The 18,400-nt window shown below is 39.0% G+C and overlaps 1 protein-coding gene across 1 annotated transcript in view; it reads right to left on the bottom strand.

Annotated features, from left to right (window-relative positions):
* PTPRD (protein tyrosine phosphatase receptor type D) overlaps positions 1 to 18,400 on the bottom strand; it is a 1,348,716-nt gene that overhangs the window by 478,703 nt on the left and 851,613 nt on the right. Inside the window, exon 9 of the mRNA XM_075138097.1 lies at positions 6,327 to 6,370. The gene's annotated coding sequence lies outside the window, so the exon portion shown is untranslated. The remainder of the gene's footprint in view (positions 1 to 6,326; positions 6,371 to 18,400) is intronic.

The raw sequence follows: 18,400 nt of genomic DNA, 5'->3' as shown, positions 1-18,400 counted from the left end.
CAGGTGGTGTAGCAGGTCGTTAACTTCTTCCTCTTGGATTACGGGGAGTTTATTCTGCTCTCCGTCCCTGTCTTCCTTCTCAGGGGGCTGAATACCCTGAGGATAACTGGTTTGACTATTAAAGACTGAGGCAAAGAAAGCATTAAGTACCTCATCCTTGGTGTCGATGTTCCCCCCCACATCCAATAAAGGATGGAGATTCTCCCTGGCTCTCTTTTTGTCATTAATATATTTGTAAAAACATTTTTTGTTATCTCTCACGACAGATTGCATTCTAGCTGGGCTTTTGCCTTTCTAATTTCCTCTCTGCACGACCTAACGAGAACCCTGTACTCTTCTTGAGTTGCCTGCCCCTTCTTCCAAAGGTGGTAAGCTCTCCTTTTTTTCCTGAGTCCAGCCAGAGCTCCCTGTTCAGACAGGCCGGTCGTCTTCCCCGCCCATTATGGCACATGGGGACAGCCTGCTCCTGCGCGTTTAAGACTTTCTTCTTGAAGAACGTCCAGCCTTCCTGGATCCCTTTGCCCTTCAGGACTGTCTCCCAAGGGACCCTCTCGACCAGTGTCCTGAACAGGCCAAAGTCTGCCCTCCGGAAGTCCATGGTAGCGGTTTTGCTGGCCCCCTCCCTTACTTCACCAAGAATCGAGAATTCTATCATTTCATGGTCGCTAAGCCCAAGACGGCCTCCGACCACCATATCTCTCACCAGTCCTTCTCTGTTTGTAAACAGCAGGTCGAGTGAGAGGCACCTCCCCTGGTAGGCTCACTTACCAGCTGGGTCGGGAAGTTATCTTCCACACACTCTAGGAACCTCCTAGACTGTTTCCTCTCTGCCATGTTGTATTTCCAGCAGACATCCGGTAAGTTGAAGTCCCCCATGAGAATAAGGTCTAGCAATTGTGAGACTTCTGCCTTGTAGAATGCTTCGTCTGCCTCTTCATCCTGGTTAGGTGGTCTGTAACAGACTCCCAGAAGGATATCTGCCTTGTTGGTCCTCCCCCTCATCCTTGTCCATAAGCACTCGACTTTATCATCAGAATCATTGAGCTCTAGACAATCGAAACACTCCCTAATATACAGAGCCACCCCATGGCCTCTTCTTCCTCGCCTGTCCCTTCTGAAGATCTTATAGCCATCCATTGCAGCACTCCAGTCGTGAGAGTCATCCCACCATGTTTCTGTGATGGCGACTAAGTCATAGCTACCCCGCTGCACAATGGCGTGCAGCTCCTCCTGTTTGCCACTCATGCTGCGTGCATTGGTGTAGATGCGCTTGAACTGGGCTATCGATTTCACCCCAAACATTGGCATGCCACTCTTAGGCTCATCTCTAGTGAGCCTGGTTTTATCCCTTTCCCCTTTCGAACGTAGTTTAAAGCCCTCTTGATGAGCCCCACCAACTCACGAGAGAGAATGCTTTTCCCCCTGTGAGACAGCTGAACTGCACCTGTCACCAGCAGGCCTGGTGCCATGTAAAGCTTCCCATGATGAAAAAAGCCAAAACTCCGCTGATGGCACCAACCCCTGAGCCACATGTTAATCAGGTGTGTTTTCCTGTTCCTTTCAGTATTCTTCCCTGCCACTGAAGGGATTGAGGGAAACACCACCTGTGCTCCTGATCCTTCAACCAGTCGTCCCAGTGTCCTGAAGCCCCTTTTGATTGCTTTTGGACTTTTCTCTGCAACCTCATCACTGCCAGCCTTTATAACCAATAGTGGGTAGTAATCAGAAGGCCGTACCAGACCAGGGAGTTTCCTAGTAATGTCTCTAACTCAGGCCTCAGGGAGGCAGCAGACATCCCTGTGGATGGGTCTGGTCAGCATAATACGGTCTTGAATAATACAGTTTTCCACTGAATATTGTTCATATAGTATGGCAACAAATAATGATTTAGATTAATAGCGAGTTTGAATGGTGTTTTCAATTCCAGTTTTTCAGTGGCTTACTTTATGTACATGACAGCATTTTATGTGTGTGGCAGAGTTTTGTGTGAAGTTATTATCAGTCATTTTATGGTTAAATATTCTTCCTGTTTTTATTGCAGACTTAGTCCCAGTTAGTGGTGGTAGAGTGAAGTTTGCATTAGAAGTCCATAGGATTCAGAAAGCTGGCTATTTCTACAATATCTTAACTCAAGAGATAATCAGAGAAGTTTAGTCTAGATCAGTAAGCTACTGAATATTTTTCATCATTTATAACGTCTTCTCAAGATAGATAACTAAGAAGGCTAGAAGAATCATATTTTTATGATTACATTTACTTGAAATCCTGACAATGTATGATTTTATTAACACTGAAGCTTCTGATTTATTAATTATTTATGCTGCTTGTCTTCCCTTTCTTCCTTTTACCTATTTTTTTGTGGTGGGCATTAACAGTTGTTAATTTCCTCTGGAACAGTTAGAATTTTTGTAATTAGAAATAATAGAATAATTTGCCTATTAAAAAAGTACCTGTTAAAATCACTGTCCTTTGCTAATTCATAGGCTAGGCTTCCTATAATGTTCCTATGTTTTATATTTTTTCTTCACAAAACTTGGACACTTAAGTCTAATTATAAATCTCAGCTAGACAGGAGAGAATTCTTCTCATCCTACCCTTTGTATAACATTTTGTATTAGGCTACAGGAAATAAAAAATTGTACTATAAACCTGTCAGTTTTTATAATATCCATGTCTTTTATGAAGATTCAATGCTTTAAGTGACCTCATTGCTGCAACAGAAGTATGAACAGTTTCATGTGTAGCAGGGAAATAGAAACACATTACTTAAAGAATCAAAGTTCCCTGAGATTTCAACAATGCTTTGTGAAGAAATTTGAGACATGCTTTATAATGGCTGAACATTTTTGTCATAGAGGATCCCGAAACATAGACATTATTTACATTTTTTTGAAATACATGATTAGACAATAAAATTTCAACAGATAGATATAGCTGGTTATAAATTAGATTTATTTTAGATATTTTTAAGAAGTCATCTAAATATATTTTTAATGTCATCTGTATTGGAAATATCAGTATCTTTGTTGCTTGCCCTATCCTCTACAGAATTCAGACTTTGAGTATTCCCTCATTGTAAGACTTTTTTGTCATAAGGCTGTTGTATAATCAAAGGCTGCTGCATTTTAGACATCTCAGTGTCCTTCGATCTCCATGATCAACTTCTTCCTGCATAGTATGCACTTTACTATAATAAATAAATTGCAAGCTCTCAAGATCAGCCACAGAGAAGAAATAACTACTGCTGGAATTGACAGAGGGCCTTACGGAATAAACAGCAAGTTGTCCCACAGTCGTCATGACACTGAGTTTCAGTTTACTGCACTGGCATAAGTGTTGTTCAAAATTTGTTCAGCAATGTTGTTTAACTGGGCTTAAAAAATAAAATGTTATTTGTAAATATGTTTCCCTTTAATATTAAGCCACAGACCATCTTTCACTGTGATCCTTGCTCTTGTAAAAACATGTCCTACATTGCCCTGCAGACTATTTAATAATCAGGCTTCTGTTAAAGGCTATAAATGTTTCTAAGCAACCACAACCCACTTTAAATATGTTAGTCAATTAGATCTAGACACCATCTTCCAGTGTTTGTCTCTATTGTTTCTTTCTGGCTTGAAACATAAAGAGACAGAGTGAGAGAGGAAATTTTAAAATGTTTTATACTAATCAAGGTTGATGCTATTAAGTAGCACCTCTTGCAGATAAACACAGCTCTTGGACAGTCCCTGTCCAAGAGTACAGTGATGTGTGTGCTCATCAATCCCTTATCAACACAGAAGCCAGAAAGGCCAGAAACTTATCTAGCTAGTGTCAGTATGGAAAATAAAAATAAAAAGCAAGAGAGGTATTTGTGGTTGTGAGAAGAATGACTTCTCCCATTTTTCCACTGTTTTCATACTGTGATTTTTAATACTGACTTCTTTCCACAGAAAAAAACAAATAAAAAAGAGTCTCCTCATAAAATAAACCCAGTTGTTACATACTTTTTAAAGAGAAGACTCTAAAGAATGATTTTTCTATTCAAAAGTTAGATATCAGTTGAATTTTGATCACAAAGGGATGTCTTGGTTAGGTAGCTTATTCCTGTTAATATATCATTTTCATTTTCTCTCTCGTGTTCATAAGCCTCATTTTATTCCTAGAGTCACAACAACCTTTCTTACTTGGTGTGGTCAGTTCTCCTTCTTATCTGTAACAGTTTCCCCACTGTATTATTGTGTGTAGACATCTCAGTGAGGAATGTCTGAGGAGAAAATACTGACATTTCATTAAGTGTCTTATGGCTTAAAGTAGCTCCCTCTGTTGAGGCCTGTACAAAACATAGTTTGTGTTTGCTGTGAATACCCAACACAATTTAATTAAGCAAGGATGAATCTTGGTGGAACTTGATACTTAACAGTAAGCCTTTTCTGGGCTTCTGGTATGGCCACTGCCACTTCACACTAGGTTGAGAGTGACTTAAAGTATACAATTACATCAAAACAGGGAGGCTAGAAAGAAACGAAAGTATGTGTCTGGTAACTTATTTAACTCACTAATGTATTTCTATGTTACATAGCATATTGTATAAGCTGTACCATAAAAGCATGAATAGCCAAAGGTCTTTGTAACACAATAGTTCCCCTGGGGTATTGAGTGGCTAATAATGGAAATTTTGGGAAATGTAAGAAAAACACAAATATGTAGTGATACTACCCCTGGGCATGTATCCACACAATTGCACCTTAGGCACTTTCTGAAGCCAGAAGGAGAATAAGTGTATTTACAGCTTTATGTGATTTTTCTTCCACATTTTTTCCTGGTGTTTCTTTGAGTATATGGAAAATTTTGAATCCCCAATAACTTTTTGCAAGGAGTTTCACATCTTCCCTATAAGCTGTATTTGTTCTGAACCTTGCACTTTTTATTTTCAGTTCTCGGACTATAGTTTTTGTACTGGAAGAAAAAATGAATGATTGTTCCCTTCATTTTTTTCTAAACACCAGACATGGTTTTATAAACCTCGTCTGGTCTTTCCTCAGTTTATCTCTGTTCCGGATTGGAGAGTACTAAGTATATAGTCATAACTCATACTAAACCTGTCTTATTATTTTGATCATCCTTTTTGTCCTGTTCCTCATCTTGCCCAATGTTGCTGTATTTATTTTTGAGATGAACTATCTAACTCTGAATGGAAATTAACCACCTTCAAATTGTGAGTGCTTGTGATATTAGGACTGTTTTTCTCAAGGAACATCACTTCACATTTACTGCATGCTGAATTTCATCTGGCAATTTATTGTCCGTTCACTCAATCATCTTAGGATTCTTCTTCCCTTCTCCACAATGAAGTCAGCTGTTTTACTTCCCTAAATAGCTTAATAACAGCAATATATGTGATATTATTTTTCACTACCTTTTTCAGCTCTGCTATCAATGGGTTAATGTATGAAACTCGAAGACTCCCCCTGAATACAGAAATAATTTACCGGTTTCATAATATGATCAACAGCCCCCAATTTCCTATACATTATCACACATATATTATATAATATATAGAATGTATTATAAATTGCCAACCTGTCTGTACACATATAAAATAATCACAAATTTGCTGTCATGCTTTACTAGCCATAGAGTATTTTCTCACTAGGGACTGATCTACTTCATAACCAGGTCAATGAATGCCCTGCCTTACTCATGAAAAAGAGAGAGGTCAGGTCATATGTGCCTAACAATCATATTACCTTATACAAAGTAGGTAGAAAGAGTATTGAAGGTTTGACGTATCTTTTCCATACAGCTCTAGCTTGTAGAATACTTTCTTACAAGAATCAGTGAACTGCTTTCCAGTCTTACTTTGTCTTTACAGATGAGTATTATTCACTGTACAAAGACTAGTGTGAGATATCACACGAAACAGAAAGGTTAGAAGTGCTCAGTACCCTTTGTTGTTACTACCGTTACTCATTCAATAGATTCCCTAGATTTCGGTTTAATTTATACCACACCTTAAGAATCACACACACTTTCTTTTATTCCAACACTGCAAAATCTGAACTATGATCTCACTCCTGCACCTTAGGAGATATATACAAGAGTTTATTACACAATCTACTAAGCTAAGCACTATGCTGTTTCTTGACCAGAAGAACCTCTTGGACTTTCAAAAGGAATACCCTTTCCAAGATGTACTAAATATTGCCAAATAGAAGGAAGTTTGTGATTTACAACACAAAACCCAAACCAAAAGAAGACATAGGCCTTTTAGAAAAAAATAACTAACATATTGCAAAAATCTGTAACAATGAACACTTAGAAAGCGAGTGCATGTGAAATCTTACTTTGAATCTTTGTAGATTTTGCTGCTGTCCACTGAATTTCTCACCTAAGGAAAAAGAAAGGAGCAAAATAAAAATTTGTGAAATACATAATATATTATTCCATTAGAGAATTTAAGTTAAAAATTGTCACAAGCAAGATTAATTTTTACGTTCTAATTTTGAATTCAAGTGAAGGGAACATCCTGTATATTGAGTATTCAATCTCTAACATCAGAGAGTTCTGTACAGTTTAAAAGGACACATTCTTTCTCTGGTCTCAATCTATGTAACAATAAATCCATGTAATACAAAGGACAAAAAAAATTATCGTTCAAATTATGTCTTATAAAAACATAAACTCAATCTTTTTCAGTGCGTAGAATGGATATTCAGTGTCATAGTCTGTGGGAAGAGAAATACTTTTTATAGACTTGATGCTTAGAATGTACTATGCCTGTTCTTTGCATGCAATCAATAAATATTTTCAGTTTCAAATTGAGAAAATGCAAACATAAGAATAGATGTAGAATAAAGAACCTGATCCAATACTCAGCTAATATAGTGAAAAACCTTACAGAGACTCCCTCTATAAGGTCTGGAGGCAGCTCTGAAGGGTGGGTTACTCTTAGCAGGTGCTGCACCTTTCTATTAAGCACCTTTCTATTAAGCAAGTGCTGCACCTTTCCTTTGCTTCCAAAGGATCTAACAATGACAGAGGATTTATCAGGTTCAAGACATAGAGGCAGAATGTCTTCAGTTTAAATTTGTGTTCTGAACTGCAGCTGGAGGTTTTAAAATCAGTATCCTTCTGTTTATTTAATTGAAAGACAATTACAGAGCTATTCTCCATAATTTTCGATAGAGAAACAGAAAAGGGACTTTTGGGTGGTTTTGTAAACAGCACAGACAAAGACTTATGCAGGTTATAAATCTTTCCTTGATTATATTTTCCACAGCAGGAGATTTGCTTATCCTCAATTTTCTACAAAAGGTTTTAGTGTTTTACTAGCCAATCTTAAAAGAATCTGGGTGGAGAGAAAAGCTGTTACTTTATTATGCTGTTGCTGGGCACAGTTCTGGAGCAATCAAATTGTTTGGTTGAACAACACCTCTACTTCATACATTTTACAAAGAAACAAGCAGACAGTTACAATTTTCTTTAGTAAACACCAATATATTTCAAATTCTAAAAACTAAAGTCATGTTATGGAAACCTGGTCAGTGAATGTTAAAAGCCTGTGCAGAGAAGTGGAACTGGCATGTTTAATTCTTGCATAAGGCCTCAGATACTTGTAAGTTTATGTCCAACACAGGACAATCAGGTCTTCCTGCCTTCCCTGACTATTTTCACTCTTCCATTATACATGTGTGGAGGGTGGGCTGGCTTAGGTATACCTCATCCTGCTCGACCTTGGGCTGGAACCTTGCCCATAACTAGGAAACAGTGGATAAATCCTATGTGCACTATGCTGCCTTCTCCCATATTCTGCCCACGTTGCTGGCCAAAGAAGAAGAATGAACAGAAAAGATATGGCTAAAGCCATATTTTCATTCAGTTTATGGGACTACAGCAGCAGACACAAAAATGGAAGGCAAGTAATCAAGAGGAGCAAATCCAAGCATCTGTTCTCTGTGCAGCAGATGCCCCAAGGCCCAAGAGGAGACACTGCAACCATCCACATACTTTTGTTCTGTTTTGTTCTTCATAGTTTCATTTTTGATGGAAGCCTCTGTGCCAGGCCAAGCTCAACAAAATAGCTTCACTGCTTGTTGATTTTAATCTGGTCCTGGATCTAGCTCTGGCTGATAGATCCTGAAGAGAATCTGATTTGATGTCTCCACAGTACTTTTACTGTATTTTTGAAGACATCTAAGGGAACAATATTCTAAACTGGTATTAATAATTTCTTAGGATATATTTTGCCAGTTCTCTTATACTTGTTCTTTTGATGAAATGGCATGAGGAGGTGCATGGAATTCTTAAGGAGAGAACATGTAAAGTTGCTTTTCACAGAAATATTGCATTGATGCTTGTCAGAGAAAAAACTTCTCTCAGGAATGGTAAAATGGTGAATTCATACAAAAGAGAAGAGTCAGAAAGTTAACACCACATGTGAGTAAATTTTTTTGTATATTATCTTTTCAGGAAGCATGTTAACATGGCTCTTTCATTGTGGTTTCCACCCTCTTGCCACATGCTTCCAGATGCTTTAGCGAGATGTGTAATAAATTGTAGTTCCCATTTAAAGACCAAAAAAGTGCTTTTTATTACTCTAGCTGTTCCTTTCATCAGTAAATTCAATAAAAGAGAGAAAAAAGTCAACCCCCAAAATACCTCCCACCCCCTAACCTAATGGGAAGATTTTGAAAATACTTAGATGAATGAGTAATTTTACACATGTGAATATTCAGAGCGAAACACTACTGACAGGGTAAGAGACATAAATTATACATGATTTAGCTCCTTCAGTAAGCGTTCAATACAAGCAACCAGCTAAGTGTTAAATATATTGAGCAAAGGGATGTCACTGAGCTCTAAGGCAATTTAGGACATGTATTTCCAAAAACATAAAAATAAATAATACAAGCGTATTTAAGAAATAGTTCAGTGGAAAGGTATATTTTTAGAAAAGTAAATTAAATATGCTGCCATTGCACACATAAAATATCTAATGGGCAAACAGTGGGTACAGCCTTTATTGTACTTGCGAGCTAAGATGTAATTAAGATAAATGAAGAATTCTCTCTCTGTTCCCAGAGAATTTTCTGTTCCGCTTGTCACAATAGTTTCAAAGCACCAGTTCAACTCTTGGAGACCTCCACTGCTGAAGAGGTTTGGTCAGAATTTGCCCTTTGGATGTTTACTTCATATGAAGTTCTTCCAGTAAAAATGATGTAATGTGTTCTCTTTATCATTTATCAGTCTTTGCTCTCTCTCTTAATGTCATATTTCAGTAGTTCTCTCCCTCCCTCTAGTCATGGCAACTACCATTTTAAAAATGCATTGGCTTTGGAGCAGCTGAGTCTTTCTGTTCCTTTCCTTTTCTCCCACTCTCAGTAAAATACTCCTTCCTTTCAGTTTCTTTCTTTTTTTTAAAAAACAGGTTCTGTCTTCAGCATTAAGGTACCTACCTGTCCTGTTTAGCAGGTCTTCTAAACCACTTTTCTCTTTCAGGCTTTCAATGACAATCTTGCACATAAAAGGTGATACTCCAAAATTTTCCATCAAGCTTTATTATTTTTATTATATTTATTATTGGAAAAGCCTAAAGTAAGGACTGTAGGATCATATTTTTAGTTTTCATAATACAAATATGGAGTCAAGGAACTGACTTTTTTATATTTCTGCAGAACAAACAGATTACTTAATGCAAATTCACCATTACACCGAGGACCAGTACAAGATAAATGCACCACACATCTAGAACACAGTCTTTCTTGACAGTTATGTTCAGAAATGTTATGAAACATTTGTGAACACTGAAGTCTATACACATCAGCAGGCCTGCTAAAACGGAAAAGAGCTCCTTGCTCATGCAAAAGTAAGCAGATGCTTAAGTATTTGCAGAAACAAGTTTTAATTTCTCTCCATGGGTATCAGACAGGTATTGGTCCTCTGCACAGGGATGAACTTCAGTCAAGAAAATGATTAACAGCAGCAACACACACTGCAGAAAAGTGTATCCACTCCAGGAAAATTAGTATAAGTCATGTTAGCTGCAGTCTGATCAGTGACATGCAAAAACTTAAATCTCTTGGGGTATATTGCATTATAGAACGATGTCTGTAAGTATTTTACTGCAACCAGTTGTTTTCCTGACTTGTGTAGAACATGGCAAGACTTTTCTACTTAATGAAAGGTTACTATTTCAGTTCATTTCCCCAAAAAATATATTGCCCATGTTTCTCATTTAAAAATATGTTTCCAGTCATCTAAAAGTTTTATATACTTCTGTATCTTCTTATTGTGTTATTTTACCTGATTAATTTCCAGTGTGACGATCCTCCCCAAATCTGGCTATAATCAAGAGAAATCTCAGAACTATTTTTGAATGCCCTCTCCTATTTTGGGAAACTGTTTGTAACTGCAGATACATACATAAATAAATCTCTGTACCCTGATTTAATATTCTATCTTGACATCACCATATTAATGCATTTTAATCTTTCATCTTTCCTTTGCAAACTCATTAGCTCCTTTTAAAAATCTGAATTACGATATTCAGCATTTTTCTGTTGTGGTAGAGATGTCATAGGATTGGTTCCAAAATTTACTGAATGCGATGGATAAATTCCATGGGCTTTAAGAAGGGGTTTGAATCAGGTCTTTCATTAACACCAGAAATTAATTTTAAAACAGTTTTCTATTTCACAACCATGCCAGAAACCTCTGTCCAAATAGTAGTTTTCCAATTGTTCCGTTATTAAAGCCTAAATCCGTGGTACCTCTTTTCCCCTAAACTAATCATAGAATCATAGAATCATAGAATCATTAAGGTTGGAAAAGACCTCTAAGATCCTCGAGTCCAACCGTCAACCCAACACCACCATGCCCACTACACCATGTCCCTAAGTGCCTCATCTACACCTCTTTTAAATACGTCCAGGGATGGTGACTCCACCACTTCCCTGGGCAGCTTGTTCCAAGGCCTGACCACTCTTTCAGTAAAGAAATTTCTCCTAATATCCAGTCTAAACCTCCCTTGGCACAACTTGAGGCCATTTCCTCTCATCCTATCGCTAGTTACTTGGGAGAACCTCCTTCCAGGTAGTTGTACAGCGTGATGAGGTCTCCCCTCAGCCTCCTCTTCTCCAGACTAAACAACCCCAGTTCCCTCAGCCGCTCCTCATAAGACTTGTGCTCCAGACCCTTCACCAGCTTTGTTGCCCTTCTCTGGACACACTCCAACACCTCCATGTCCTTCTTGTAGTGAGGGGCCCAAAACTGAACACAGTATTCGAGGTGCGGCCTCACCAGTGCCGAGTACAGGGGCACGATCACCTCCCTACTCCTGCTGGCCACACTATTTCTGATACAGGCCAGGATGCCGTTGGCCCTCTTGGGCACCTGAGCACACTGCCGGCTCATGTTCAGCCGGCTGTCAACCAGCACCCCCAGGTCCTTTTCCTCCGGGCAGCTTTCCAGCCGCTCTTCCCCAACCCTGTAGCATTGCCTGGGGTTGTTGTGACCCAATTGCAGGACCCGGCATTTGGCCTTGTTGAACCTCATCCAGTTGGCCTCAGCCCATTGATCCAGCCTGTCCAGATCCCTCTGCAGAGCCTTCCTACCCTCAAGCAGATCAACACTCCCGCCCAGCTTGGTGTCGTCTGCAAACTTACTGAGGGAGCACTCGATCCCCTCATCCAGATCATTGATAAAGATATTGAACAGGACCGGCCTCAAAACTGAGCCCTGGGGAACACCGCTCGTTACCGGCTGCCAACTGGATTTAACTCCGTTCACCACAACTGTCTGGGCTCAGCCGTCCAGCCAGTTTTTTACCCAGCAAAGAGTGTACCTGTCTAGGCCGTGAGCCGCCAGTTTCTCTAGGAGAATGCTGTGGGAGACAGTGTCAAAGGCTTTACTGAAGTCCAGGTAGACGACATCCACAGCCTTTCCCTCATCCACTAGGCGGGTCACCTGGTCATAGAAGGAGATCAGGTTGGTCAAGCGGGACCTGCCTTCCATGAACCCGTGCTCGCTGGGCCTGATCCCCTGGTTGTCCCGGACATGGCTCGTGAGCACCCTCAAAACGAACCGCTCCATGATCTTCCCTGCCACTGAGGTCAGGCTGACCACCTTGTAGTTCGCCAAATCCTCCTTCTGACCCTTCTTGGAGATGGGCGTCACATTGGCAAGCCTCCAGTCATCTGGGACCTCCCCTGTTAACCAGGACTGCTGGTAAATGATGGAGAGCGGCTCGGCAAGCTCCTCCGCCAGCTCCCTCAGTACCCTTGGGTGGATCCCATCCGGCTCCATAGACTTGTGAACATCCAGGTGGAGTAGCAGGTCATTAACTTCTTCCTCTTGGATTATGGGAGGTTTATCCTGCTCTCCGTCCCTGTCTTCCATCTCAGGGGACTGAGTACCCTGAGGATAACTGGTTTGACTACTAAAGACTGAGGCAAAGAAGGCGTTGAGTACCTCAGCCTTATCCTCGTCCTTGGTGTCGATGTTCCCCCCCGCATCCAATAAAGGATGGAGATTCTCCTTGGCTCTCCTTTTGTCATAATATACTTGTAAAAGCATTTTTTGTTGTCTCTCACAACAGTGGCCAGGTTGAGTTCTAACTGGGCTTTTGCCTTTTTAATTTCCTCTCTGCACGACCTAACAAGAACCCTGTACTCTTCTTGAGTTGCCTGCCCCTTCTTCCAAAGGTGATAAACTCTCCTTTTTTTCCTGAGTCCCAGCCAGAGCTCCCCGTTCAGCCAGGCCAGTCGCCTTCCCCGCCCGTTCTTCTTACGGCACATGGGGACAGTCCGCTCCTGCGCCTTTAAGACTTCCTTCTTGAAGAACGTCCAGCCTTCCTGGACCCCCCTGCCCCTCAGGACTGTCTCCGAAGGGACTCTCTTGACCAGTGTCCTGAGCAGGCCAAAGTCCGCCCTCCGGAAGTCCATGGTAGCGGTTTTGCTGGCCCCCCTCTTTACTTCACTAAATATTGAGTATTCTATCATTTCATGGTCGCTAAGCCCAAGACGGCCTCCGACCACCACATCTCCCACCTGTCCTTCTCTGTTTGTGAACACTCGTCCAATATAATTTCTTTCTAATATTTTCTTAAAAGATAAAACAATCAGAACAAATTTTTAATGTGGTATCTCACTTATTTATGTAAGTGGTGCTAGAACACTTCTGCCATCTTGTAACACTTGCAGCTTTATCTATTTCTTTTGATAAACGACCATTTAGTTGTGACTTAAGCTGCCTTTATCTTTTGCATGATATCTTTTGCTTAATTCTCATTAAAAAGTTGATAAGCAAAATTTGTATTGGTTTTGGTGTTCTGAAGCTAAATTAAATGTGAACTGCTTACAGAAAGAATAGAGGAAGTAGCAGATTATATGGTAATAAGATATTATTAAACTCTGACTTCTACTTCTTCACGAGGAATTCCTGAGGTCAGTAATTCCTGTGTGTATCTGAGAATATATTTATATGCGTGCGTATTTAAACGGGTTGATATGCAAGGTATACCTGTTTAATCTGAAAAAAGTGACTTCATGCGATAACATGGTTGAGTCACCATCCCTGGAAGTATTTAAAAGAGGTGTAGATGAGGCACTTAGGGACATGGTTTAGTGGGCATGGTGGTGTTGGGTTGATGGTTGGACTCGATGATCTTAGAGGTCTTTTCCAACCTTAATGATTCTATGATTCTATGAACATAGGACATAACCAGATATATTAACACTATATACACATACAGAACTGTCATACAAGAAATTACATTCTTGTCTGATACACTAACATATTTTCAATACCTCAGAAAGAATAGAACACAAAGAGAACATGAGTGACTGAAGTATAATAATATTGATAACAAATCATTTATTTCACCACCTTTTTTCATATATTTTCTTATTCAAACAAAGATGCTACTTTTAATTAAGAGAGAATTTGAGGTTTTTTCCTGTGCTGTAGCTTATTGTTGCTATGAGGCTATTTTATGATCAGGAGGGCCTTGTTTTTAATAAGCAGAAATTGAGTCTAGTTAAGTGGAAACGACTGTGGGAAATCGAAGCATGCCCATGATAACAACAAGCAATGCCCTCTGTGTCTGGTTGAGGATGCAGAAAGGATATGTAGAAATGACTGCAAATGCAGAAAAGGATTGCATACCTTTTCAATGTGTATAGTGTATAAAAGAAGTCATTTGTAGATAAGATTTAGAAACAGGTCAGTGCTGCATAGTGAGGTAAGAGGAATAGTATTACTTGGTGTGTGGGCAAGTCCTAAGTCACAGAATTAAAGACTGGATTACAAAACACCTTGAAAAGTTACTGTGTTTGTGGGTCAGATTACTTGTTTCTTTCAAGTCACTTAGCAATGACACAGTATTTTGCTTTCTTACAGACACACATAGTCTGAGCATGTAAAATTATTTTGTTGTTCAAAAAACGCATATGAAGACTACCAAGGCTGTGTGAGCAGCAATGGAATAAGGAAACAAGTAACAACTAGATGACACGAATGGAACTAACAAGCTCTGTGATCATTACCATTGCTTTTCATTTCCTTCTTTCCTTTTCTCTTTTGAAATCTACGGTATACACAAATATGTTTTTACACAATGTCAATTACTCTCTATTAAGAATGCAGTGTGGGATCATGTTTTTTTAAATATTCAAATACAAAGTCTAGAAGGCTCTTTAAACAGAAAAAGAGAAATTGAATATTTTCAATATAGCGAGATACTAGTAGAAAATGAAAATTATACAGTATGCTAACACACTGAGGAACCACTGCTAGATAAGTATCCACCACAAGATAAGTATCCACTGCACTATAGAAATATTGCTGAAATCTAACCACAGTCAAAGGGGATGTTCGTTATAAGAGACTTAACTGTACGATTTTAGCAGATACTTCTATACCAATGGATAAGTAGATGGGATACATATGAATGGCAATAAAACAGCAGTGGAGACTTACTACTCCATTCAGGGACAAGGTATTTTCTCCTCAAAGATTCCCATAGAAGAATGTATAGGCCTTTGTTATCAAATGATATAAAAGCTTGCTCAGGCAGGATGGAAGAAGCTTGATGGATGAAAGCAATGATTTTTGTACATGTATAATACTAATAAAAGTTTGTGAAATAGCGGTTGTATACAAGTATGTATAAAGAAGTAGAAGAATAACACTAAAATACAGCTCTACCATCTTAATTTTCATAACTCTGAGGTTATGATGTACTGCATAGATCTAGAGCACTACTGTGCAATATTGAATTCTGCCATTTAACTCAAACTAGGAATGAGTGAAACACTGAATTTCATTAAAGTTAACAAGGGAATCCTCTTAGTTTTTCCCAGGAGGTAATTTTGAACAGGAAAACAAAACTGAGTTTATATTCAGAGTTGCTAGGGAATGAAATGAGACTGTTGCTAAGGCAAAATAATACCTGAAAATTCCTGATATACATCGCCCAAAGGTTTCTATGGTGTGATCTTCCATTTTGGCTTAGTGTTACTAGCGGTCTGAATACACATGTACTGTTGCTAAGGGCTGATGCTGTTGCCAGGTGAAAATGGCCCGTATTAACCTGCCACGAATATCTGAATATGTTGATAGAAGTGTGCTGTTAAGAGATAGGAGAAACATGTCTTGGAAAATTGGATGATCTATTATGTCTTATCCACCATATAACAGTGAAGTGACTTTGCTTACTTTTTGTGCACCTGAGCTCTAACCCATAAAAGTATCAATAAAGTACCTGACTTAATAACGATAGTACTATTAAATGAACTTTGTGTTCTATAGACTGTAAATCTTAATCAGGCATTCAATAGAACCTATCAAATTGTTACTGAGGGGATATAACTGAAGTCAGCTGATAGCCTTGTGTGTAGTTCAGACTAGCAAAGATAGATGATCACTACCCCTTTACCTTTAAAAAGGATTCTTTCAAGCTGTTCTTTCTTCTTTGACATTATGAAATTTGAGTACCATTATCTCAAAAGCAACTAAGAATATGCTTCAAGTAAAATAATGAAATAGATACTCTGAATGCAAATGAACAAGTTCTTTAATTGCTGTGTGTCACATATGTAACAGACATTCTTTCTTAGGTGCTAGGTTAAATTGCAGTCTAATGCCTTTCTGGCAATTTACACAGTATTGCCAATAATACTTTGTAGTATAATCTTGCTTGTAAAATCTTGTTATTCTTAGTCATTTCAGGGAGCAGCTCCTTGCTTAGAAATCAAACAGAGAAAGGAGACCAGCAGAAGCTGTTAGACAAAAATATCTACACAGGAGGGCTTGAAAAACAGTTGCACTATCCTGACTTGTTAAAGGCTATTGCAATACACTATCAGCATAATTCTTGCTTTCATTTCTCAGTATTGAGTACAGAGCATTGAACTACACTATGCTACAGAAAACTTGGTTGTATTGAGAGGAAATTATAAATTTGAAGAAAATTAGTTTACATAAGGGAATAGAATGGCCAAGTTACAGGGTTCAGCTGCAAAGTTTTTCCCCTCCTTAGGACCCCTTCTTGAAGCCATTCTACCATGTCTTACATCTTCCAAGGCAACTTTGTTCTTGCTTTTGCCAGGCTTTAAGAGACATGTAAAGAGTCACTTAAGAGTTTGATCTGTAGAAAACATCTGTCTGCTGTTCTACCCAAACTCAGAAGTAACTGTTGAAGTCACAAAAGCTAAGAAAGCACATGACTGCTCTTGTGTTGTGGAAGCTTATGTCTGTATGCTTAGCTTTGACTGACACATTATTTCTTCTCTGCACCCCAATCTATTTTCTGCCTCACTAAGCTTACAAAACTCTGCATAAATTTTCCTTCTCAGCTTGTTCTGTAATCCTATGAGCACACTGTCTTCCTGTTCATTCCTTCAGCCAATAAGTGCCAGCTGTTGGGTCCTGGAAATAATTTTATTTATGTGAAGAAAAAAAATGAAAAAAAAAAGTAGTTGATCAGAAAGCTGTGAAAACAACAAAAACCTTGTAACTGCGCCTGAAATATTTGAGTCAGAGAGTTTGACTCAAGTAAAAGAAATTATTATGGTTTCCATCAATCAACATACAAACCAACTTAGACTAGATAAGTTTTCCACGGAAAGCTAAAACTCTGAGTGTTTTCACCCTATAAAATAATCAAATTTTAATTGTTCTGTTATGCATGAAACAGAGGTCATGCTGAGAAATGAAAAAAACCTGGAATGAACATGAATTAATTATCTTAATATATTCTGCCATATTGTATCTGTCAAAAATGTCCTCATTTTTAATGGGAAACACGCAACACTCCGTGCATGCCCCCTTCATATTTTTACAAGTTATAAAACATGTTTGCATTTTCAAAACCCAGAATGGAAGTATTTAAAATAATTTAGCAGAAGCATATTAACATGTGCATATATAATTAACAGTGAGTAACTATTTGTATGACTTATGATGGCTTCCAGGAGGCAATGTCTCCACAGAGTGGCAGAGGCAACTGGTCTTTACGGAGATGCACGTTCACCTTCTCACCATGGATCTGCAGTCCCTGCTGCAGAACTTGAGGTTACACAAACACCTCTGATATGGAAGGGAATGACACTACTGGGTAGCAGTGGATTAATGTCCTGCCTTGCTCATGAGGCACATACTCCTTACCCCTTTCTGGCAGTAAGAGACACACAGCAAGTCTCACTGACATACACAGCAGCGATGGTACCTCCTGTTAAAATTCTCTGTGTTTGCAGTTTGCATAGGTTAAGGAAGTATCAGAAATGGTAGCTTTCTTAGAGAGTCTATCATATTGTACCTGTTTGGGCAAGAAACAATGTTGCTTACGGTACTCCCTTGTACAGAAGGTGTCATCTTTCACATTCAACATAGCTTGGTATTCCCAAGTAATCACTCTGAAGTGGGTAAGTGTGGTCTACACCTCACCTCACTGTGTGTTGTCCAACCCCTGCTAACTGGTGATTGGAATGAAGAAAATGTGCTGGCCTTTTTTAGGCATAGTATGTGAAACCTCAGAGTTCACCCCTGTCAGTGTTTCCACTTGACCTGTCGCTATTTATCAAGACCAGAGACACGTAGCAGATTTGCTAGCGCTTAAAGAGTAGCCTTGTCCTTGAGAAGAAAGATCCACTTTTTCCTCACTAGTTTTCTTGGAAACAGCTGATGCCTGAGCAAAGAACAGAAGTGGTACATGCAGCTAAGGAGCCTGAAGAATCCAGAAGGACTTTTGAATTGCTAGGAGGATGTGTGCACTTCTTTTGAAGACATATAGTTACACATGTCCAAACAGAAAAGTAACTTTTACAGTGCCACATGCCAACAGTTCCACAGTTCCAGTAAAATGGACCACTCCAGGTACCATCTTGAAATTCTTGTAACATCTGGAGTCCGTAGACATGTG

This window comes from Calonectris borealis, chromosome Z (genome assembly GCF_964195595.1).
Source record: "Calonectris borealis chromosome Z, bCalBor7.hap1.2, whole genome shotgun sequence".
In the NCBI taxonomy this organism is placed as follows: domain Eukaryota; kingdom Metazoa; phylum Chordata; class Aves; order Procellariiformes; family Procellariidae; genus Calonectris; species Calonectris borealis.
The sequence above is the reverse complement of the archived record's forward strand: the minus strand, read 5'-3'. Positions and strand labels throughout refer to the sequence as shown.